Source organism: Petaurus breviceps, unplaced genomic scaffold (genome assembly GCF_028583685.1).
Source record: "Petaurus breviceps papuanus isolate PSGF00001 unplaced genomic scaffold, PetGlider_PUasm1.0 91041, whole genome shotgun sequence".
Taxonomy (NCBI): domain Eukaryota; kingdom Metazoa; phylum Chordata; class Mammalia; order Diprotodontia; family Petauridae; genus Petaurus; species Petaurus breviceps.
This window is the reverse complement of record NW_027187400.1, coordinates 16,172,148-16,179,607: the sequence shown is the minus strand read 5'-3', so window position 1 is coordinate 16,179,607 and position 7,460 is coordinate 16,172,148.

The window sequence follows — 7,460 nt, the reverse complement described above, 5'->3', positions numbered from 1 at the left end:
TGTGTGTGTGTGTGTGTGTGTGTGTGTGTGTGTGTGTGTGTGTGTGTGTCTGTGTGTGGGGGTCGTGAAATCTAGGTACAGCTGAACCTCATCCCCTGTGGAATTTTCACATGATGGATAGCCATGAAATGACAGCCCCACCTTCTTCCCCAACTTGAGTATGGCTCTGAAATCCTCCAGGCCTAATGGCCTGGATAAGAGAAAGTATCAGTGCTATAGGTAGGGAAGGGAACAAGTTGTACAGACATATAATATAATACTGGCTTATCTGAAAGCAAGGGATAAGAAGAGAAATTATGGAGCTTCTATTTGTGCCTAGGAAAAGAGACAAACCTTAGCAACAATCTTAGGGTAGAGAGAAAGAATTCCAAAAGATAAAGCAGAGAGATAAGTTGAGCTTCCAAGCAGAAAAACTAGTAGAGATATCCATGAAGAAAAATAGAAAAAATAAGCAGGCAAGCCAAGAAAGGTATATAGTATAGAAATATTATCATGTAAAGAGAAATAAACCCCCTCCCTCAAAAAAAAAGCAAGGCAACAAATTCTACATGCTCTGCAGTAGTAATGGATCAATACAAGAAACTTCAGAATAGTTCAGAAAAGAATAAGAAATTTAAAGATGAAGGTGATACAAATTAAGAATATTAATTAATTTAATTTAATTAATTAAATTATATTTAATTAAATAATGAAAATTTAAAAATAAAGACAATTAGAATGGTATTAGGAGTGAAAAATGACAAATGAGAGTTAGCAAATTTAGAACACATGACAGAGAATCTTTTTAAGAGAGTAGAGATTTTCAAAGAGCATAGCAAATATGGAACTCAAGCGTATAGATCTGGAGAAAAATTGGCAAGCCAAAAATCAGAAAATGACAGAATTGGAAAAACTATGATTTTTATACACATCAAAGACACTGCTCTTAAGGACAGGATGAACAGAGATAATTTAGAAGCATAGGTCTTCCAGAAAAGAATGGTGAAATAAAAGTCCTGAGTATAATGCCAGTGAGAATACTTGAAGAAAATTGTCTAGAGACATTGAAAATGTTGGGAACACAGTAAAGATTAATAGAATCCATGGACCACTGACCGGAAGAAACTCTAAGCTTCAATCATTAAAGGTCATAGTGATTAAACTTCAGAATCACAATGTCCATCAACAAATATTGTAAGCAATAAAGACAAGGACCTTTAGCTATCAAGGAAAATAATTTTAAATAGTCTAGATCTACTTCATATCTAAGAAAACAGATAACAGATTCAATTGTGATAAATAAAAAGGGTATAGTGGAACTCCAGAACAACATCATGTAATGCTGTTACTCAGTGAAGATAGAAGAAATTCCTCCCAGAGAATCCAGTGAGGGGGTGGGGAGTGGAGTAAAGATGGTAGAGTAGAATCAGGACCTCACATGGCTCTGGCTTCCACCTTCCCCAATCCATGTAAAAGGGGACTCTGAACAAACTTTGGAGCTGCAGAACCCACAAAATGACACAGAGAAGCTAACTTCCCACTGAGGACAGCCTGGCAGGCTGGCAGCAAGTGGCCAGCACAGCACTCTGGGAGCCCAGCCACTTGCAAGCTGATATTTTAGCCCCAGGGCGGGCCTAACCAGCCACCAGCCAGAGGGACTCCAGAACAGCAACAACTATGGCCGTTTCCAGATTCATCAACATATAGATGAGAAGGACAAAGTGAGAGGTCAGTGCAGTCTGGACTTTGGGACCCAGTAGGTGGGAGTATGTCGGCTTTTGCCCCCAGAGTGAGAAGCCGCTGAGACACCTCGGGCATAGTCAGGGCCACATTGCAGCTTCAGCTGCGGGCCTGCAGAGTGTAGGGGAACCAAGCAACCAGTCTGAGTGGTAATCGCTCTTGCTTTAACCTGCTTGTATCTGGATTTCAGTTTAGGGTGGAGGTTCTGGGGTGTGTGACCAGCTTGCCAGAGTGTGTGGAGGCCTCAGAGAGGGCACCCATCTAATACCTCCAGCAGCTGAGAAAACCCCATCATTTGCGACAAAAGCTCCCCTGTCTGGTGGCAGAGTCCTACTGTGGCAAAAAGCCCAGGGGTCAAGAGACTGAGGGGCAACATGACCAGACAAAGGAAGCAAAATAAACAAAAGATCCCAACATTAGACTCCTATTTTGGGGACAAAAAGGAGCAAAGCATGGAACAGGAGGAAGACAGTGAAGTCAGAACTCCTGCACCAAAAGCTTCAAAGGAAAATACGAGCTGGTTCCAAGTGATAGAGGACCTTAAGAAGCAGATAAGAGAAGTGGAGGAAAAATTGGGAAGAGAAATGAGAGCATTGCAAGAAAATTACAAAATGAGAGTCAACAGCCTGATTGAGGAAAATCACACCTTAAAAATCAGACTGACTCAATTGGCAAAAGAGGCTCAAAAAGGCAATGAGGAGAGGAATGCCTTGAAAAGCCAAATTTGCCAGATGGAAAAAGAATCTCAAAAGCTCAATGAGGAGAATCTTTCCCTCATATTTAGATTGGAGCAAAGGGAAGCTAGTGACTTTAAGAGAAATCAAGATGATGCTAAGCATATCCAAACAAATGAAAGAAAAGAAGTCAATGTGAAATATCTCATGGGAAAAATCATTGACCTGGAAAATAGATCCAGGAGAGATAATTTAAAAATTATTGGACTACCTGAAAGCCATGATCAAAGTAAGAACCTAGAAATCATCCTCCAAGAAATTCTCAAGGAAAATTGCCCTGATGTTTTAGAACCAGAGGGCAAAATAGAGGTTGAAAGAATCCACCGATCACCTCCTGAAAAAGATCCCAAAAAGAAAACTCCTAGGAATATTATAGCCAGGTTCCAGAATTCCCAGATCAAGGAGAGAATATTACAAGCAGCCAGGAAGAAACAATTTGAATATTGTGGAAACACAATCAGGATAACCCAGGATCTGGCAGCTTCTACACTGAGGGATCAAAGGGCCTGGAATGTGATATTCCGGAGGTCAAGGGAGCTGGGATTAAAACCAAGAGTCACCTACCCAGCAAAACTGAGTATCCTGTTTCAGGGGAAAATATGGTCATTCAGTGGAATACAGGACTTTCAAGCATTCTTGCTGAAAAAACTAGAGCTGAATAGAAAATTTGACATTCAGATACAAGAAGCAAGAGAAGCTTGAGAAGGTAAACAGGGAAAAGAAATCATAAGGAACTTATCAAAGTTGAACTATTAACATTCCTACATGGAGAAATGATAATTGTAACTGATGAAACTTTTCTCAGTATAAAAATATTTGAAGGGAATATATATATATATATATATATTATATATGTCTATATTGAGGGTATATGGGCATATGAATACATATGTGAATGTGTGTATATATGCTTACAGATATACATAGATAGAGGGCACAGGACCATTTTAATAGTAAGGGATGATACTTAAAAAGGGAAATCAAGAGGTGAGAGAGGAGTATAATGAGAGGAGATGGGGAGAGACAGAATGGGGTAAACTATCTCATAAAGAAGAGGCAAGAGAGGTGGCCAGGTGGCTCAGCTAGTAACAGCACTGGCCCCAGTGTCAGGATGACCTGGGAATCCAATCCAGGCTCAGATACTTAGCACCACACCCAGAAATAACTGGCTGTGTAACCTTGAGCAAGTTACTTAACCCCAATTGCTTAAAAAAAAAAAAGCAATGTCTATCTTTGGGGGGAGGGGGTGTATCAGCAATGCAATATTCACAATGCCTATGGAAATTGTAAATATACTGACGTGGTTATCCATCACAAAATATATCAGGCTTTCTATATGGGTGATAAAACTGGAACATTTATTAAAATACCAAAAGTCTGAGTCCCAAAATCAGAAAGTCAAAGCCATCAGAGTAGTTAAGAAATTGGCACAGGCAGATAAAGTATAAATCACCCACATTCTCAAGCCTTTAAAACAGAACAGGCTACCTCAGGCAAAGGTCCTCCTCTCCCCACTCCCAGCAACCAACCAGCATCCAGGAAGTGCGCTCCCAGCAGCTCCGGCCCCTGGAAGTCCTCAGCAGGAGTCCTTAGCAGAAATTCTGGTTGATTCAAAAAGGGGTTCGCGCTTCCACTGCCGCTGCCTCTGCTCCTGCTGCCGCCTTCACCACCACTGCTAGCCACCGCAGGAACTCTAGCTTGGCTTCCACTTCCTCTTGCTCCGCCCCTTCCTGCTACATCAGCAAGTCCAATAGGGCATGGAAGATCTTTAAATCCCATAACCCTTACAGGGGGACAAAATGTGAAACTCACTTCAATTGTGGAATTGAATCCTGTAAACTAAAAGGAAACAAAAAAATTAATTTAAAAAAAAAGAAAAAAATTCCCTGGCTCTGCAAAGAGAGGGCAAAATTAGTTATGTATTCCCTATTTCCCACTTTCCTACTATACAGATGGATGTAAAGATTGATAGATTGGAAACTCTCAGAGCCAGCCTTGCCAGCAAATGGGAATTTGTACTATTCTACCTTTGCTAGGTGTATGCTAATAAATGTTTAACAACCAAAAAAAAAAAAAAAGAGGCAAGGGTAAAAGGGTTACAATGGAGGGAAAGAATAGGAAGGCAAAAGGGAATGGGTCGACCTTATTCTCACTGAATTTGGCTTGGGGAGGGAATGAAATACACACTAAATAGGGTATCTCACCCTACAGGAGAGTAGGGGGAAGGGGATGAGGGGGGAATGATGGGGAGGGAAGTTGGAAGCACTCACTTTTGAAAAGGGATGGGATCAAAGTAGAGAATAGAATAAGTGGGAAGTGGGATAGGAGGGAGGGAAATACAGTCAGTGTTTTACAATATATCCACTATGTTAATGTTGTGCATTAGCTACACATGTACAACCTATACTGAACTGCTTATCTTCCCAGTAAGGGTGGGTAACAAGGGAGGAAGGGAATGAATTTGGAATTTAAAGTTTTAAAATCTAATGTTTAAAATTATATATACATATATACTATTATTAATACTATCTTATGTGTAACTGGGAAAGAAGATATAAAGGCACTGGGGCATAGAGATCCACTGGAAATGTCTAAGGGGGTATGGAAGAAGATATGGGAGAGAGCAGATTGGAGGAGGGGACATCCTGTGGGACTGCTATTTTGGGGTGGTGGGTAGGAGAAAAACCGGGAGAAAATTTGCAACTCAAAATCTGGCAGAAATGAATGATGTAAATCAGAAGTTAATAAAGCATTTGAAAAATGAAAAAAAAAATGATTCCAGTGACAAGTAGTCCAAAGGGGAGAGACACAAGAAAAGTTCAATTAGTAAAAAGAGTATGAATAATAACAGTCGGCAAACACAGCAAAGGGGAGAAATACCAAAAAGTACAATTAGTAAAAAGAGCATAAATAACATAGCAACATTCAAGGGGGAAGTACAATTAATAGGAAAAATAAAAATAATATCAACTCTCTCATGATTCTAGGGCAAGATCACATTATTGTTTGAAAATGTCTTAATTTTTTCATTGAGAACTCTAATTTCTGGCCTATATTCATTCCGAATTTCTTCCTTTAATGAATTTTGTTTCTTTTTTGCCCATTTTAGAGTGTCTGATTGTTTCTCCATGTTCTGTCAAAAGTCCACCAGATTCTAACTCTCATCAAGCATTACTGACTCATTTCTTTCAAAATAGTTGATAAATAAGCTTTGGTTTCCCTTTGAGATTTTGCTCATTCTTGTGTCTTGTCTTGTTTTGAGCATCTTTTCTGTTGGTTTATTTTCCTGCCCACTGAACTTTTATTGAGGTGTTTTCTATCATCATCTTAGGCATTTTAGTCTTTTGGTGGGGGGAGGGTGATGCTGGTGGTATATGTCCCTATTATTACTCTTTGGTTACTCCTCCTTCCCTAGTGGACAGACCCACAAGGACAGAACCTAAGCTTGCCTGAGCATCCTCCAGTTTGAGCAAAATGGAGGTGACTGGCCTGAGTTTCTACCCTGAGTAACTGCTGCCAGGGCAGGACCTTCTCCAGCTGTTTTTTTTAATCCCCTTTCTGTCAAGTCCTATTTAGCCACCTGTACAAGCATGTCTTCAGTCTCTCAGCACTCCCAGCAATATCTTCTTTTCCTTCAAATTGTTTAGAAGAATAAGTGCATACCATTTCTCTCTTCTCTCTCTCTCTCCTCTGTCTCTCTCCCTCTCTCTCTCCCTCTCTCTCTCTCTCTGTGTCTCTCTATCTCTGTATCTCTCTCTACTTCCCTCCCTCCCTCTCTCCCTCCCTCCCTCTCTCTCTCTCTTCCTCTCTCTCTCTCTCTCTCTCTCTCTCTCTCTCTCTCTCTCTCTCTCCTTGTGCATGTGCACTACTACCCAACTCCAGATCTGGGTCCCAAAGCACACAAGCCTGCAAGTTTGCCCAGGCTCCCTGCCTGCCACAGATTTGTGGCTGTCAATGGGAAGGAACACTTAGTGATTAAATTTCTCCAGTGTCAACATCCAATGTTTTTACCTTGAGGTGGGATGGAGAGATTAGGGTTCTGTCTTCTATGGATTTAGCTGTAATTACTCAATATCTGGCACATAATTTCTTACCTTTCATATTAAAGGGTAGAAGTTTTAAAAAAAAGTGACTCATCTTGCTGAAATCTGCTGACCCACACTTCTTGAATCTCAAACAAAAATTCTTACCTTTATTGAGGAGCAAAGAGAAAACAATGAGAGGTCAGCAAGGGGGTAAAAAGATGGAAGGTGTTATTGATTTTTTGGGAATCAAAGAAGGGAAGGAGAAATAAATGAATTAACAATTTATGGACTAAATACTGTTATCTCATAAATGTATCATTCTTTTATTTGCTGTGGGGGAGATGTTGGTGAGGGGGAATATTCAGAGAACAATTGTTTAGGTAGGAAGAAAGGAGGAGGTTGGAAACATACTTTTGTCAAGTCTGGCTTTGGGATAACATAGGGGGGAAATCTCTTTGGTCCTTCCAGAGGGATTAAGGAGAGTAGTCTAAGAACAGTAGGGCAAAAGGTCCTGGTGCTAGGGTGTAGGTGGGGAGACTAGGTAAGGGAGGGCATCAAAATGTACTCACCTAAAGGGAGGAGTAAAAGGGGCTCCTATATGTATTTTTAGAAGTGAGTGGATATGTCAGGAAACCCATTAGCTCTTAGCAAGAAGTGGTCCTCCTGAAATGTAGCTCATTCCAGGAGAGAGGGTATATGGGAACTGGAGGGCACCTAGCCATCGAGGGAAGTGGGGCCATGAGTACCACACTAGCACATGTTCTTCTGAGAATAAACAAGTAAACGTAGTGAAGCAAGACCAAATTCCATGAGTCAACAAGCATTTATTAAACTCCTACTGTCTCAGGTTTGGGAGACAAAGTAGTTCCTGCCCTCAAGTAGCTCATAGTCAGTGAAAGGAGGGGGAAGAGAGGGAGGGAAGGAGAGAGAGAGAAAGAGAGAGAGAGAGAGAGAGAGAGAGAGAGAGAGAGAGAGAGAGAGA